An 18,621-nucleotide genomic window follows, 5' to 3' on the forward strand; every position below is an offset into this window, starting at 1 on the left:
TTTTGTTGCATATGGATTTCCAGTTTTCCCAGCACCATTTGTTGAAGATGCTATCCTCCCTCCATTGCATGCTTTTAGCTCCTTTATCAAATATAAGATAGTTGTAGCTTTGTGGATTAGTCTCTGTGTCCTCTATTCTGTACCATTGGTCCACCCTCCTGTTTTGGTACCAGTACCATGCTGTTTTTGTTACTATTGCTCTGTAATATAGTTTTAAGTCTGGTATCGCTATACCGCCTGATTCACACTTCCTGCTTAGAATTGCTTTTGCTATTCTGGGTCTTTTATTTTTCCATATGAATTTCATGATTGCTTTATCCATTTCTACAAGAAATGCCGTTGGGATTTTGATTGGCATTGCATTAAACCTATAGAGAACTTTTGGTAATATCGCCATTTTGATGATGTTAGTTCTGCCTATCCATGAACAGGGTATATTTTTCCATCTTCTAAGATCTTCTTCTACTTCTCTTTTTAGGGTTTTGTAGTTTTCATTATACAAATCTTTCACCTCTTTTGTTAGGTTGATTCCCAAGTATTTTATTTTTTTTTGAGGATATTGTGAATGGAGTGTTTTTCTTCATTTCCGTTTCAGAAGTTTTGTCGCTGATATACAGAAATGCCTTTGATTTATGCGTGTTGATTTTATATCCTGCCACTTTGCTGAATTCATTTATTAGTTCTAGTAGTTTTTTTGTAGACCCTTTTGCGTCTTCTAGGTATAGAATCATGTCATCTGCAAATAGTGATAATTTAAGTTCTTCCTTTCCTATTTTTATGCCTTTAATTTCTTTCGTCTGTCTAATTGCTCTGGCCAGTGTTTCGAGAACTATATTGAATAGAAGTGGTGATAGAGGGCATCCCTGTCTTGTTCCAGATTTTAGGGGGAATGCCTTCAATTTTTCTCCATTGAGAATGATGCTAGCCTGAGGCTTAGCATAGATAGCTTTTACAATGTCGAGGTAAGTTCCTGTTATCCCTAGTTTTTCTAATGTTTTGAACATAAAGGGATGCTGTACTTTGTCGAATGCTTTTTCTGCATCTATTGAGATGATCATATGGTTCTTATTTTTAAGTCTATTGATGTGGTGAATAACATTTATTGATTTCCGTATATTGAACCATCCTTGCATCCCAGGGATGAATCCTAATTGATCATGGTGCACAATTTTTTTGATGTGCCTTTGTATCCGATTCGCCAGAATTCTATTGAGGATTTTTGCATCTATGTTCATCAGATATATTGGTCTGTAGTTTTCTTTCTTTGAGGTGTCTTTGTCTGGTTTCGGAATCAGGGTGATGTTGGCCTCATAGAATGAATTTGGCAGAGCTCCTTCTTTTTCTATTTCCTGAAATAACTTGAAAAGTATTGGTATTAATTCTTCCTTAAAGGTTTTGTAAAACTCCACTGTATACCCATCCGGTCCTGGGCTTTTCTTCGTTGGAAGTCTTTTGATTGCTTCTTCTATTTCATCTATTGTTATTGGTCTGTTTAAGTTGTGAGTATCCTCCTGACTCAGTCTGGGCAAATCATATGACTTAAGGAATTTATCAATGTCTTCACTATCTTCTATTTTATTGGAATATAGGTTTTCAAAATAATTTCTAATTGTCTTCTGTATTTCTGTAGTGTCTGTTGTGATATTGCCTTTTTCATCCCGTATGTTAGTGATTTGAGTTCTCTCTCTTCTTCTCTTCATTAGCATGGCTAAGGGTCTGTCGATCTTATTTATTTTTTCAAAGAACCAACTTTTAGTTTTGTTAATTTTTTCAATAGTTTCTTTTGTTTCAATTTCATTGATTTCTGCTCTGATTTTAATTATTTCTTGCCTTCTGCTACATTTGCTGTTGTTTTGCTTTTCCTTTTCTAGGGCTTTGAGATGAAGTGTGAGCTCATTTATTTGTTGGTTTTTCCTTTTTTTGAGGAATGACCTCCAAGCGATGAATTTCCCTCTTAAAACTGCTTTCATTGTGTCCCATAGATTCTGATATGTTGTGTCTGTATTTTCATTTATCTCTAAGAATTTTTTGATTTCTTCCTTTATGTCTTCTGTAACCCATTGATCATTCAGTAACATATTGTTCATTTTCCATGTGATGTAGGATTTTTCCTTCCGTCTTTTATCATTGATTTCCAGTTTCATTCCATTATGATCAGATAAAATGCATGGTATTATCTCCACCCCTGTATATTTACTGAGGGTTGCCCTATGGCATAATATATGGTCTATTTTTGAGGAGGATCCATGTGCTGCTGAGAAAAAAGTATATCCACTTGATGATGGTTGATATATTCTATATATGTCAGTTAAGTCTAGGTTGTTGATTGTGATATTGAGTTCTATAGTTTCTTTATTCAGCTTTTGTTTGGAGGATCTGTCCAATTGTGAGAGAGGTGTGTTGAAGTCACCCATAATTATTGTGTTGTGGTCTATTTGATTCTTGAACTTGAGGAGAATTTGTTTTATGAACATCGCAGCACCATTATTTGGTGCATAAATATTGATAATTGTTATGTCTTGTTGGTGAATGGTTCCTTTTAACAGTATATAATGTCCTTCCTTATCCCTTTTGATTAATTTAGTCTTGAAGTCAATTTTATTCGATATGAGGATGGCCACCCCTGCTTGCTTATGAGGACCGTGTGCATGGTATATTTTTTCCCAACCTTTCACCTTCAGCCTGTGTATGTCTTTTCCAATCAGATGTGTCTCCTGGAGGCAGCATATTGTTGGATTTGTTTTTTTAATCCATGTTACCAGCCTATGTCGCTTTATTGGAGAGTTTAAGCCATTAATGTTTAGACTTACTATTGATATATGGTTTGTACTCCCAGCCATGTTTGATTATTTATCTTCTTTTTTTTTTAATTTAGTTTGTTTCTCCATGGTTAGCTTTTCCCCCGCCCTCTGTCTTTATAGAGGCACTTCCCACTGATGGTTTTGGTTACTGTTTTTCATTTCTTCCTCGTGTAGTGTTTTGCTCAAGATGCTTTGCAATGCTGGTTTTCTGGCTGCAAATTCTTTTAGCTTTTGTTTATCATGAAAGATTTTTATTTCGTTATCATACCTGAAGCTTAATTTTGCTGGATACAGAATTCTTGGTTGGCATCCATTGTCTTTCAGTGTTTGAAATACGTTGTTCCAGGATCTTCTCGCTTTCAGCATCTGTGATGAAAAATCCGTTGTTAACCTTATTGGTTTACCCCTGAATGTAATCTGCCTCCTTTCTCTTGTAGCTTTTAGTATTTTCTCTTTGTTCTGTATATTGGATATCTTCATAACAATGTGTCTTGGCGTTGGTCTACTGTGATTTTGTGTGCTCGGTGTCCTGTATGCATCTACAATTTGTATATCCGTTCCCTTTTTTATTTCTGGAAAGTTTTCTGTAATTATTTCTTTCAGCAGGTTACTCATTCCCTTGGTTTGAATCTCTGTACCTTCTTCTATCCCGATGACTCGTAGGTTTGGTTTCTTTATGTTATCCCATATCTCTTGGATGTTTTTCTCGTGGTTTTTAACCAGCCTTTCTGAGTTGGCTAGGCTCTTTTCAAGATGATATATTTTGTCTTCATTATCTGATGTTCTGGCTTCTACTTGCTCCACTCTGTTAGTGATACTCTCAATTGAGTTTTTAATTTGGTTTATCGTTTCCTTCATTTCTAGAATTATTGTTTGGTTTTTTTTTATAATCTCAATCTCCTGATAAAGATGCTTAACTTCTTCTTTTATCTGTCTATGTAATTCATTTTCAAAGTGTTCTTTCACTGTTTGGATTTGCTGTCTCGTATCTTCTTTAAGGTTCCATTCCATCTGTCTAAGGTATTCCTTGACTTCTTTATATGACCATTTTTCTGCTGACTCTAGGTCCTCCTGAATATTTAGGCTGTCCTTCATTGTTTGTACTCCTTTTCTTCCTTGCTTTTTTATGCTGCTCATGTTACTTCTTGTTCTGTTTGACTGCTGAGTTACTGTTTACTCTTATAGATTTATTTGATGCTTGAGAGGAAAGATATTAGAAGGGAAGGGAAGAAGTCACTAAAGAGAATGAGAGTAGGCAGGTAGAATTCAAGGAAGGGGGAATAAGAAGATTGAAAAGAAATGAAAAGACAAAAGAAACAAGAATAACAAAGATTAGATAATAAAGAAAGAAAGAAAAGACGAAAAAAATTTTAACAAAAATAATAGTGATAATAAAAAATGAAAATTAAAAAATATTGTATATTTTAAAAGGAATAATTTGTTCCTCTGCAAATAGTCTCCCTTCTTAGAGCTTCAATGTACCTAGTACAAAGGCTTGGATGGAGAGATTATTCAATCTCTTTACTTTTTATAACATCTTATCCTATTTCAAAGTTGCACTGTAGATATTCCTTTCACTGAAAACACATTTTGGAAATTTTCTTCAATTGTATTTGAAAAAAAAATTTGTCTGGGCATGGTAGCAATTGCCTGTAAAACTGCTTATTCAGGAGACTGAGGCAGGAGGATCACAAAATTAAAGCTAGCCAAGAAAAATTCATGGAACTCTCAACAATTTAATCATGTGCTTTCACAAAATAAATTTTAAACATCTAAATAAAAAGACTCTGACTGTAGCTAGATGTTATTATGCACCTAAACCATTCAATAAACCTTTTATTTTGATTTTTTACTCTATGAGTATTTAAGAGAAAATATTTTCGCATCAAAAGTTAAGATGAGTGCTAGGGATATAACTCATTTGTTAGAGTGCTTGCCTTGAAAGCACAAGGCCCAGGGCTCAATCCCCAGCATCACAAAAACAAACAAAAATAAAAAGTTAAGATAAACTAAGCATGGTGCCATACACCTATAATCCCAGCAGCTTAGGAGCCTGGTGCACAAGAACTGTGAGTTCAAAACCAGCCTGAACAACTTAACAAGGCCCTAAGCAACTCAGTGAGACCCTATCTCTAAATAAAATATAAAAATCATCAGTGAATATGGATTAGTGATTAAGAACCACTGCGTTCAATCCCAGATACAAAAGGGGGGGAGGAGTAAAGAAATATAAAGTTAAAGGTTAAAAAAAGCAAGCAAACAAAAAAACAAAGAAAAAACCTACATGTTTACAACATCTAAGAAATTCAGAAAAATTCAGTAATGCTGACAGCAAACTCCATATTGATTTATCGAGTAGACTTTGAAATAAAATGAACCTATTTATCAGTGTGGGTTCAACTAACTACAAAATTGGTAATTTAGGAGAAGTCACTTAACTTCTCTGAATATAAATTGTTTACATAATTAGAAAAATAATATCCTGAATAGTTTTAATGTTTAATGTCTTCAAACTAATCCCTAACATACCATAAGATCCTAATAAATGCTAAGTTTACTTGTAATATGACTATTCATGTTAATCATAAAGTTTTGCCAAATTTGGATGTAGCCCTGCCTGTGACTTATTAATGCAATGGCATAATTTAGATGTGAGGGTATAGATAAGTAAAAATAAAGCATTTACTATTTTCTATTGACTAAATTCTCATTGTGCAAATGCATTTGTTAAAATACAATTTCTTGATTTTTGATCAATAACAAAGAGGAGAGAAAGACAATTAAGAGACCCTTTTCTTTAGGCTGGATATTACCTGCCTTGGCATTTATTGTGAAAAACAAATAAATCCTCTTGAGTATTCTTAAAATATATTCCTAATACATATTTATCCAAATGTTTCTGTACACATTGTGTATCCAGATATAGCACTTGTTCTCTTATTGGGACAATGATAATAACCTTGTGTTAATAACTCTTTCTTCTTGACCACTCTCCAACTTGAGGAACATTGAGTAAATTCAATAAATATTATTATTTAACTTGAGTAAATGTTTCAAAATATGAATTATAACACTTTCCAGTGAAAACACTGTAAAATAAAATCCAAGTTTCTTATGATAGCCATTGTGGTTTCAAGCTCCCAAGAAGGCCCCCAAATGATCCCTGATTCTTGATTTTTTTATCCTTCTGTAGATCCTTCTATGTTGTGCCATGTTTGGTTTGTCTGGCCAAGAGCATATATCAGAAATGGTGCTACATTGCTTCAAAAAGCTCTTTCACTTTGAAGAAAGTGACCTACTATCTTATGAGCAGAACTGTGCAGAGGCTCACATGGAAGCAAGTAAAGTCTTGGCCCAATAGCCAGTAAGAAGCTGAGGCTGCCATTACCCTTATTTGTGACTTTAGAATACATCCACCTGTTGATTCTTGAGGTGACTGCAAATTTCTTTTGGTACTTGAGCCAGAACCACCCTGCTAGACACTTCTAGATTCTTACTCAGAGAAAGTATATGAGATGGTTAGTTGTAAAATGTTATGTTTGGGTACAATTTGATATACAGTTCTTCTTTCCAGATCCTGAGTGGTAAATTGCTTGCAACAAATAATAATTTTCCCCCTGGATATCTCTAAACACCCTCTGTCTTTTATTTTACATATTACACTCTTTTCTCCAGAGAAGTAGTCAAATAATCTGTAATTTTCCCACATTCATGTAAAATATATCATGTTAAAATGTAACACCTAAAAGAGCAGGGACCAGATCATCACATTCTTCACTGTATCTCCTATATTTACTCAAGGCATGGCAAAAAAAAAAGAGTGCCTAAATAAAAATGTGTTGATTACATAAAAATTTGAATCATTTTTTTGAAAAACAAACAAACATAAAGCTCACCTTATATATTAACTCTAGTGATGGAGGCCAAGTATTTTTACTGTGAGCATTGTGTACAAAGGATATCTTTGTTAGTGGAGATAAAATCTAGTAAGTATACTGCACACTCTCTTCTATAGAATGCCTTGCCATTTAAAAATTTAAAAACCACTTGACAGGTTTTTAACATTTTGTATTTTAGCAAACCTAATAGATGTGTAACAGTATATTACTAAGATATTAATTTGAATTTATCTGATGACTGGTTTCTTTCTTCTTATTATCATTAAATAGAAGAGAGTGTGCAGTATACTTACTAGATTTTAGCCACAATAAGATCACCATTGTAGAGAAAGAGATGCCCTTTCACCCTTTGCAGGCCTCCTTTTTGTTTTACCCATCCATCAATCAGTAGAGCCCTACTGGAGCACACAAATGATGATAACAATTCACATGTATTATCAAGAGCAGAAGAAATTTCCCCATAACATAAAAATCCCTCATATAAGTTGGTCATATCAAAAATTATAGGACAAAGTTTTTATAAAATTATACCTTAGAATTGGTAAGAAATGTAAGACTATGATATTTCTAATTCAAGAGCATTGTGTCATTAACTGATCACCTGGCCAATTTGACACACAGTCGTTTTTAATACTTCATCATGAACATTTTGAAATATAAAACTTGAATTAGTTTTCTAATAAATTTTATGACATGTTTAGTTTTCAAACAATGTGTTCTGAGGAAATTTGTTTTACAGTACTTCTCAGTATCTGAATGGTTAACACCTTTGTATCCTACTCTACTACATACGCCCTCTGTCTTTTAGTATAAATCTTGGTATAACCAAAACTCAATTCAAAAATTAACATTTTATAGGCATCCAACAATCTGGTCTTCAATTGATTAACTTGTTTCATTTTTGGCATTTTAGTGTGAACTGCAAAAAACAATTCATTATTACTTGAATACTACAACATGGCTATCACTAACAACAGTTCAGTTTTTTGGAACTAGTGATTGAACCCAGGAGCATGCTTAACCACTAAGCCACATCCCCAGCTCTTTTATTCTGTATATATATATTGAGACAGGGTTTCTTTAGGTTGCTTACAACTTTCCTAAGTTGCTGAGTCTGGTTTCAAAAATGTGATCCTTTTTCCTCATTCACCCAAGCTGCTAGTATTACAGGCATGTACCACCACACTCAGTGGAGTATAATTTCTGATGAAACCCTGTCCCATGATTGTATCTTCATGACTGATAAGCATCCAAATCCCCCAATTCTTTATACCAGTCAATTTCAACTCCATCACTCCAGAAGCAATAAGTATTTTAATATTTTCTTAACTGATGACTTGCCTGTGCTAGAATGTTATGTAAAATATACCAGGGTTTATGTACTTTTATATAAGATACACTTTAGTTATCCTGTTTGGTTATTCATTCATGGTACATTCATCAGTAATGCACTAAAGGACTTTACTGAATACTACTCAGTATACAAGTAAATTTGCCAGAGTGTATTTATTTTCCTATCTGTAGACTCCAAAGTAGAGGTTTTAGTTATTATGAATAAAATATTACTAAATGCTACTTTTGTGACCTATGTTTTCATTTCTCTTGGGTAAAACCTCAGAGTGGAATTTTTGGTACTCAGATGTGATGTCTATGTTTAATTTCAGAAACAAAAATAAAAAATGTCAGCATATTGGTACCAATTTTTATTCTTAGAAATTCCACAGGGGATTCTCAGTTGCTGCACAATTGTGCCCACTTGAGATGTTTTTAACACTTTGTATTTTAGCAAATCTAATAGATGTATAACATTATATTACTAAGATATTAATTTGAATTTCTCTGATGACTGGTTTCTTTCTCCTTCTTACTGGTATTTTGTACATCTTAAAATTTGTGAACTATTTTCAAATATTTTATCCACCTCTAGCAAATGGGATATGATTCTTTATCATTAAGTTTTAAAAAGGATTTTTCATACATTGTTTACCTACTTGTTTTGTATATATATATAGTTTTATCTTACAAAACCTCACTTGTTTTAGGAAAACCAAAGCAATCACATTAAAAAGAAACTGCAGCCTTAGATAGGTCTGCCTTAACATATCACAAGTGTTTCATGCAAACCTCTGCTAGAAATTCTAATCTAATCTTAACATTTACCATTTAAAGAAATAAAATTTAGCATACTTTCTATTTCAAACAGAAGCAAATATAAACCTTAACATTAAAATTAGATGAAATGTATACCACAAATATTGGATATGTGAACTGTCCTAAAGGACTTTTAAACAGTAAAAAGAAGTAAATTGTATATTTAGTATTGTATACAAAATTATTTTCCAATTATTAATGTTTTCACCTGGTGCTGTCACCATTGGTATAAATACCTCAATAACATAATATAAAACATAATTTAAAAGGCCTGGAATTTTAAAACAATCTTTTTTACTCTGTACAGTATTAACCTCTTTTTCATTTCACAGTCAACAAAACCAAGAACAAAACAGAATTCTTCTAAATAAACCAGGAACGTATTAATGATCATTCTTTACTGAAAGCACTGTATTTAATATAAAAATGATATAAACTTAAAAATTAAAAGAGAGCTCAAGTGTAAAGATAATTTAGAAGTTAGAAAGTTTCCTTTTAGAATATAGGTGGTAAAATCAGAATATGGATCATGTGCTGGGAGGAAGACAAGTGTTCAGAAAAGGCTTTTCAGAGGAGTCAGAAGATATGTGAGTCTCAGAATTATGTTTTGGACAAAGTAGTAAATGTGCAGCATAAATATGTCAGGTAATGTGCAAGAAAATCACAAAAATGCTAATTACAAAAAATCATATCTACAGCAATGATTCCAAAGAAGTAATCTTTTGGTCAGACATAAATATTTTGACAGGAATGGCAGTTTTGATAGTATTTTTGTGTAGTTTTACTCATAGTGAAAAACCTTTACCCATTTATCCATCTTACTGGTTGGAATTAATTACAATTTAAATATCAGCTAAAAGGCCATTGAATGCAGAAAAATATCAATGACATGTTTAAATCACTTACATTATTTGATCTTTCCCTTTTTAAACCAATAGATCTACCTAAAACTGTCTCTTCATAAATATCTCTACCCATGGTATATTAGTAGTGACTGATTTATGAAATATGCTATTATTACTTGTCTTTTCATATAGTTATAGACTATGAATGTGCTGCTTAACACTTAGGTATAATTTTCTATGATGTCTCTACTTATTTTATTTGTCTATGCCAAGTTTTATGCCAAGCTCCAAGTATGTGCCTTAATTACTCTGTGTATCAAGGTAGGATCCATGTCTTATTTTTGACACTTTCTTTCCAGAACTGTGCCTAAAGGAGAATCTGTACAGAATGATTATCTAGGAAGAAAAGAAAAGAAATATTTCTACAAAATAGAGAACTTATTTTATTTGTACCATTTAAAAAACCCACTTTGGTCTAAAACTACAGTGCTCCTAGTATATTTTAGCTTGAACTAGTTTTGGGAAACAAAATAAATTTTTTGGGGGGAGGGGAGGCTGGTGATTTTCACAATCTCTGGAACACAGTGAAGAATGGTGGAAATAAGTCATTACCTTTCTTGTTTGAGGCAAATCTGATAATTTGATCCTTATTTCTATCTTTAGAATCATAAATATACCTTTATACCCACACTAAACCACTGAACTTTTTGGAATTCTTTTGTGTTATTTCTCCTTCTTCTTCTTCTTCTTCTTCTTCTTCTTCTTCTTCTTCTTCTTCTTCTTCTTCTTCTTCTTCTAATTTTAGAATGCTAGAAATATAAATAATTTATTTCATACAATTTATTTCTTAAGACAAATAATTTTTTTTCAAAAAATTAAAAATTATAAAAATGAGAAATGTTGAAAGCTATTAGAAATACCTTAAGGCAATTTTCCCTTTTGCTCTGGACAGTACACTATAACTCTAACTCATCCCTCTCTAAGAATTGGGCTATGTGCACATATATAAAAATATGTGCTAAAGTGCCCCAAATGGCTTATGAAGTTTAAAATCCCAACAGGAGCTTAAATCTCTCATTTTTGTTCTTTACAAAATACAAAATCTGAAATTTGTGTACTTAACAAACATTTGCTGGACTGTAATTTAAAATGTCCAAAAGAAAATGAAGAAACATTGAAGGCGTTATCTACTGGATATTAGTCATAGAGAGCTATAATATTGAAGACATTACATTAAATGTCTTTTTCATCATTCTCAAAATTTTTTATGTTTATGGTATTGATATATTAATCAAAATTTTTACCCACTTATTAACAAATATCTTAGTTTTTATTTTATTATAGAAATATTAGTAATATTAATATAATAATAGTAATAAATATTAATAATTTAATGCTCATACTTGTTAAAGTATAAAGCATGTATTTAAAAAGCTATGCCTTTAGCCGGGTGCTGTGGTGCATGGGATCCCAGGAAGCAAGAAGTCACAAGGCCTTCCATGTTTAACTGAGGCAAGGAGAAACAGTATGTACTTTAGTGGATTAGTGAGAGTCTTGATTTATTTATTTAAAGCCTATGAAGTTATTTACAAAATAAGGAAATTCTGGAGTCAGCTTTCCTAGACTCACAATGATAGCCAATTTTTTTTTCTTAAAGAGAGGAAAAACTTTGAGCCCTTTTAAAGTATAAGTTTTCTGTATTATGTGTATTTTTGCATAATTGTAACTTGGGGAGCAAGACCTCACACATAGTTCCCTTTTGAAACTCATCAGCTCTTTTTGTAGCAAAACAAGCCAGCTGGGGTCAGTAGTTCATCACACTGTTGTTTTTTCCCCTGCCCAGAGTGTTCAGCTGCAAATAAAAATTAACACCTGAGATTAGAGTTGTAGTTCAGTGGTAGATCACTTGCTTTGCATGCATGAGGTACTGAAAACTAAGCACCACATAAAAATAAATAAAGATATTGTATCTATATACATATGGAAATAAACAAACACCTGGGCACTGCCTTTGTAGGTTTGGTAAGAAGGCAGGTGAATGCCCAATGCCTGGCCTCCAGGTGACTGGTCTGGAAACAAGGCAAGCACCCAGGTTGACCTTGTTTTGTGAAAGGCTGTCATCATGTGGCCACTGCAGATATTTCTCACCAGTGAGCTAATGAGCCCAGGCACACAGTTTGGTTTTACACTGTTCTGAGCTCTCTAAATCTTCTGCAATGATTGTTATTTTCTGCCTCCAGCCAGGATGCAGGCTCAAGATATTGATTAACTTCAGTTGGAAGAAAATAATGTTCTAATGCTGCCATCCAAGTCCAAGTCTTCTTCATGGCACCTGCCAGGCCTGCTGTGAGCCTCCACCAAAGTGGGCAGTGATACACTGACAAATACACAAGGGGCTGAAACACCATTCCTGTTTGTATAATTTTTGGTTGATGAGTATTAGTACAAATGACACACACATGACAAAAGTGGGAAAAGGGAACCTCACATCAGCAAGATTTTCTTTATTCAGAATTCAATGGTGAATTCAATCAACCACCTGGCATGACTTATTATTGGGACAGAAAATGGTGGTGGATTGAATTAAGGGTCTGGGTTATATGTGCTTCTTTTAGGGTGGTACAGGAGGATAATTTCTGGAGTTCATTTTATTGGATTCCACTGATCCATTAGTGTCCAACTGGAAAATAAGCAGGAAATTTCCTGGGGCTTATTGCTTTGGGGTCAGCTGACCCATTGAAGTGGGGATTGAGGTACCAGTCAGGCACAAGTTCCTTTTGTGTTACTTATCTCTGGCTAAGGCTTGGGATTTTAAATGACAAAGCTTAGGAAAAATGTTCTTGGACTTACATTTCACATTCTTCCAGGAGAAGATGACAAATCAAGCACTCCAAGGGACATTTTATTGTATTGCCACAAGAAATCTCTGGTTGTAATTGTTTCTCTGTAGGCAAGATTCTCTTGGTATTGGCATTTATTTTTTATTTTTTTCCCATGGGTCATCACTTGTCCATGTGGCAAATAAAATAATATCTTTTTTTCAATTTCCCAACTGGCAAGCTTGAGTTACATTTATTTTTCAGCAATTTAGATATTATTTTATTCCCTGAGTCAAACTCAGATTTTGGACTGTGTATTGTGCTTTGTTGCTGCCTGAAGTCTCCAAGCATTTGCCCAATCAAGGACCTAGGAATTAAACCAAAGACTCTGTGTCTAATAGGAAAAATAAAAGTAGGCCCTAATCTTCATCATGTGGCCCCAACTTCCTTAATAAGACTCCTATAGTGCAAGAATTAGAACCAAGAATCAATAAATGGGATGAAATCAAACTAAAAAGTTTCTTCTCAGGAAAAAAAATCTCTGAAGTGAACAGAGAGCTTACATCCTGGGAGCAAATTTTTATCCCTCACACATCAGATAGAACTCTACTCTCTTGGGTATATAAAGAACTCAAAAAACTAAGCACCAAAAAACCCAAATAACCCAATCAACAAATGGGCCAAGGACCTGAACACACACTTCTCAGAAGAGGTTATACAATCAACAAATATATGAAATAAATGCTCATCATTTCTAGCAATTAGAGAAATGTAAATCAAAACTACTCTAGGATATCATCTCACTCCAGTCAGAATGGTATCTATTATGAAGACAAACAACAATAAGTGTTGGAGAGGATGTGGGGAAAAAGGTACACTCAAACATTGCTGCTGGGACTGCAAATTGGTGCAGTCCATATGGAAAGCAATATGGAGATTCCTTGGAAATTTGGGAATGGAACCACCATTTGACCCAGCTATCCATTTCCTCTAAAGATACCCAAAGGACTTAAAACAGCATACTACAGGGACACAGCCACTTCAATGTTTATAGTAGCAAAATTCACAATAGCTAAACTGTGCAGCCAACGTAGATGCCCTTCAGTGGGTGAATAGATAAAAAAAAAAATGTGGCATATATACACAATGGAATTTTACTCAGCATTAAAAGACAATAAAATCATGGCATTTGCAGGTAAATGGATGGCACTGGAGAAGATAATGCCAAGTGAAATTAGCCAATCCCAAAAGAACAAATGCAGAAGGTTTTCTCTGATATAAGGAGGCTGACTCACAGTGGGGTAGGGAGGGGGAGCGTGGGAGGAATAGATGAATTCTACATAAGGCAGAGGGGTGGAAGGGAAAGTACATGTATGAAGACATGAATTGTTGTCAACATACTTTATATACAACCAGAGATATGAAAAATTATGCTATATATATGTAATAAGAATTGCAATGCATTCTGCTGTCATTCATTTTTTTAAATGCACCTCAAATAGAGCATTAATCCAGGGTATAAAAAATCAGAAACCTTAACACCAAATAACCCAATCAATAAATGTGTGAAGAACCTAAACGAGCATTTCACAGAAGAAAAAATACAAATGGTCAAAAAAAATATGAAAAATTGTTCAACATCTCTAGTAATTAGAGAAATGCAAATTAAAACTATGCTGAGATTCCCTGTCACTCCAGTCAGAATGGCAGCGATCAAGAATACAAATAACAACTAATGTTAGCAAGGATATGTGGGAAAAGGTACACTGAAAAATTGCTAGTGGGACTGCAAACTGGAGTGACCACTATGGAAAGCAATATGGGAGATTCCTCAGAAAACTTGGAATGGAATTACCATTTGACCCAGCTCTCTCTCTCTCCTTGGTATATACCCAAAGGACTCTCAATGAGAGTCTTAGCCTGCACCACAGCTAATTTTTTTTAAGTTGGGATTTTTTTAGCAGGATCTCCAGGATCTTCAAGAACATTTGGGTTTGAGAAGCAGAGGAAGCATGTCTTAGGAAAACTCTTACCCCTTTTACTCTAAATAAAATCTTTGCCCCTCTCTGACGTGATAACCAAACAAACCCAGTTGTTTCTTTAGCTCATGACAACATGCAAATCACTATCCTTCTCTTGGCCATGTAGCCTCTTCATAAGTTGTAATCAGGAAAAGGCTCACCTTCTTTCCAAGCTGTGTCTTTTTTTTCCATACATAAAATTAGATATCAGAGACTAAGCAGGCGATTTGGTTCAGTCTTAGAAGATGGCCATTATTACCAATTGCTTCTGCAGATGTGTTTGAACATTTCAGGGTCAACACTGATAATCACATTTCTTCTCTTACCCTGCATCTCACTATCGTCTCCATATTGATGATCTTCAAAATGACTGACCTCACATTTACTCTACATCAGCCATGTTAGTATTATTTATCATTTCCAGTTCATACTTTTTTCTCCCCAATTAAATCTATATATTTTTAAGTCAGAGACATGCTGGTAATGCTGCAGGGTTTCAAAGAACCCCCCACAGTACTTGATGAACTATAGCTCTCAATTCAGGCCTCTTGTTTGATCAGGTAATGATGAAATATTTCTTTGTTGACTCAGAAACTTTCAAAAACTTGGCATTAGCACTTGGAATTGTAGCTTTTACTGAATATGATGGAGAACCAAATGTTTTATTGCCATTATCATCAAGTGTGCCTTTCTCATGTGATCATGTGGCTTATATATTTTTATTGGAAAGAAGGGATCTTTCTGTCACAGTAACAAACACCTCGTATTGCATTTTAATACAGAAAATTTAGTGTAATGAAAATGATGTGGAATCAGAAGTGCTGTTTTCAAGTCCCTGAGCAGTCATTAGCCATGTGATTGAATTCAGCTACCAACTATTTTGAATCCAGCTACCAACTATTATTCATCCTGTTTCCTTGTGTGAAAGAGAATGATGATAATGTCAATCTCATGGGGTTGTAATGATTTAAAGAGATAATGGGTTAAAAAAAAAACACTTTGAAACAACAAAAAACTATGTTTTTCTCAATCAATTACTCTAAATTATGATCTTCAATATTGAAATTTTTATCAGTTGTCTTTTAAGTGTGGTAGTATTTAATACTAATTCAGCACTGCTTTTTTTAAAAAAAAGTTTGGAATTAGGATATTACTATATAACTACTTGTTCTTTCCATTCTCCAAGTGAAACATGAAAATTTCAAAATTAACAAGGGAGTTGGGCAATGATTCAGATAACTGCAAAAGCTTAAAATTCTTTGAAAAAAATTAACTTGGTGTTTAAGCCTTTAACAGTTTGATCTTTGAAGAAAGAAATGTGTTGCTTGATGCTGGGAATGATGATAAGGCAATGCTTATTTTCAATGATCTCCATGCTTCTGGACTTTTCTAAGAATGTTTATAAAAAATATGTAATAGACTTAGATTTAGATAGTGGAAATAAAGAAGGGGAAGAAAGAAGGAAGAAAAGAGGGTGAGAAGAAAGAAAGGACCAAAGAAGTCCAGGTATGAGTTTTGGCATTGATTTATGCTGCTGTCAAGTGTTAAAAATATATAGTCAATTTGCTGAATTAGTCAATGTTTTAAAATCTCTATTTTAAACATTCTGTCCTTCCTTGAAAGGATTTCTATTTTCTAAAGGAAGCTGAGGCAGGAGAATTGCAAGTTTGAGGCCAGCCTGGGCAATTTACAAGACCCTAAGCAATTTAGCTACACCCTATCTCAAAATTAATTGAAAAAAAAATGAAAAGGGCTGGGGGTGTAATACAGTGGTAAATCTCCTATAGGGATAGGAAAGGCTGGATTGGGGTATGGGCAGCATGCAAGGCAAGAGGGCAGTGGAGGGAAGGGAGGGGATCTCTCAGGGCTGGGTTGGAGCAAGTCGCCTGTTAATTGCCAGGCATCAAGGTTCAGGCAGCAAAGGGGATACAGGCAAGTGGCAGGGCTTTTTCCCATAGGGAGCATTCAGGGCGCAGAGGCCAGCCAATTCCGCTCCTCTGCCCCAGGTGAATAGATCCTCAGTGAGGGATCTGGACCAAAGGAGGGGCAAAATTGGGCACTGTGAGGGGATACCTGTGGTGTGGAGGTTGGGATCGTGTGGTGAGCAACCAGGATTCATTTGAAGAACCCAGGCCAGAATGAAGCAGGATACCACACCATAAGGGAAACAGAAGTGAGTCAGAGGAGGGAGCCGGTAAAAGGGTCCTTAGCCAGGATAGAGAGGACTCGCCCCTCAAGGAGGGAGACCCCTCCCACCTATGTGTGTTTGTGTGTGGGAGGCTCATATACAGTTGTAGCCAGGGTAGCAGGATCTCACCCCTCCAGGCCGAGACCCTTTTCACCTGGTTGTCAGGGGGAGCTCCTATCCTGGTGCAGCCAGGCTAGAGGGGACTCGCCCCTCAAAGCAAGAGACCCCCTCCTACCTGGGTGTTGTGAGGAGCTCCTATATCTCCGCAGCCAGGGTGGAGGGGACTCGCCAATCCAGGCAGCAAACACCTCCCATCTGGGTTTCAGGGGGAGTTCCTATACCTTCGCAGCCAGGATCCAGGCGACTCTACCCTTCAGGCGGGAGACTTCTCCCACCTGGGTGTCAGGAAAGATCCTATACAGCAGCAGCCAGGGTAGAGAGGACTTGCCCCTCCAGGAGGGAGACCCCTTCCACCTGGGTGTCCCAAGGAGCTTATATACCCCCTTATCCAAGGTAGAGAGGACTCGCCCTCCAGACGGGAAACCCCTCCCACCTGGGTGTCTGGTGGACCTTATATATCACCAAAGCTAGATAAAGGTTACTTGCTGCACAAGGCAGGAGACCCCTCCCACCAGGGTGTTCAGGGGGAGCTCCTATACCTGCTGGGTAGAGGGGACTCAGCACTCCACGTGTCAGGTCCCTTCCACCTGGGTGTCTGTGGGAGCTCTTATACTGCCACAGGCCGGATAGAGGGGACTGTACCCTCCAGGCAGCAGACTCCTCACAATTGGTGGTTATGGGAGCTCCTATACTGCAAGAGCCAGGGTAGAGGGGACTTGTCCCTTCAGGCGGGAAACCTCTCCTTACTGGGTGTGGGGGGGTGGAGCTTTTATACCTCTGCAGCCAAGGTAGAGGGGACTCGCCCCTCCAGATAGGCGACCCCTCCCACCTGGGTGTGTGTTGGGGGGAGCTCCTATACCACTATAGCCAGGGTAGAGGGAACTTGCCCCTTCAGGCGGGAGACCCCTCCCACCAGGGTGTCAGGAGGAGCTCCTATACCACAGCAGCCAGGGAAGAGTGGACTCACCCCTCCATTCGGGAGACCACTCCCACATCAGTGTCTGGGGAAGCTCTTAGAGCGCTGCAGCCATGGTAGAGAGGACTTGCCCCTCTAGGCAGAAGACCCCTCAAACCTGGGTGCCAGGGAAAGCTCCTACACCTCTGCAGCCAGGTAGAGGGGACTGGCTCCTCCAGGCAAGAGACCGCTCCCACCTGGGTATCCAGTGGGGGGGGCTCCTATACAGCTGCAGCCAGGGTAGCAGGGACTCGCCCCTCCAGACTAGAGACCCCTTTCACCTGGGTGTCTGGAGGAACTCCTATACTCTGTAGGCAGGGTAGAGGGGACTTGCCCTGCAGGCAGGAGACCCCTCCCGCCTGGATGGGGGCGGGGCTAGAAACTGCCCCAACCAGGGTAGAGGGGACTTTTGCCTTCAGGCTGGAGACCCCTCGCCCATGGGTGTAGGGGGGGGGGGAACTCCTATACTGCTGAAGCCAGGCTAGAGGGGACTCGACCTTCCAGGCCAGAGACCTCTCCCACCTGGGTGTCCTGGGGGGGGGGGGGGGGCTCATATACTACCACAGAAAGGGTAGCAGGGACTCGCCTCTCTAGGCTAGAGACCCCACCCACCTGTATGTCAGGGAGCTAGTATACCGCCCCAATCAGGGTAGAAGGGACTCGCGCTTCCAGGCGGGAGACCCATCCCTCCTGGGTGTTGGAGGGGGCTCTTATATCCCTGCAGCAAGGGTAGAGGGGACTCACCCCTCCAGAGGGTAGGTCCCTCCCATCTGGGTGTGTGTGTAGGAGATCCTATACCTCTGCATTTAGGCTAGAGGGGAC

The sequence above is a fragment of the Marmota monax genome, unplaced genomic scaffold (genome assembly GCF_021218885.2).
Source record: "Marmota monax isolate L192 unplaced genomic scaffold, Marmota_monax_Labrador192_F-V1.1 WCK01_AAM20220418_F8-fsc00289, whole genome shotgun sequence".
In the NCBI taxonomy this organism is placed as follows: Eukaryota; Metazoa; Chordata; class Mammalia; order Rodentia; family Sciuridae; genus Marmota; species Marmota monax.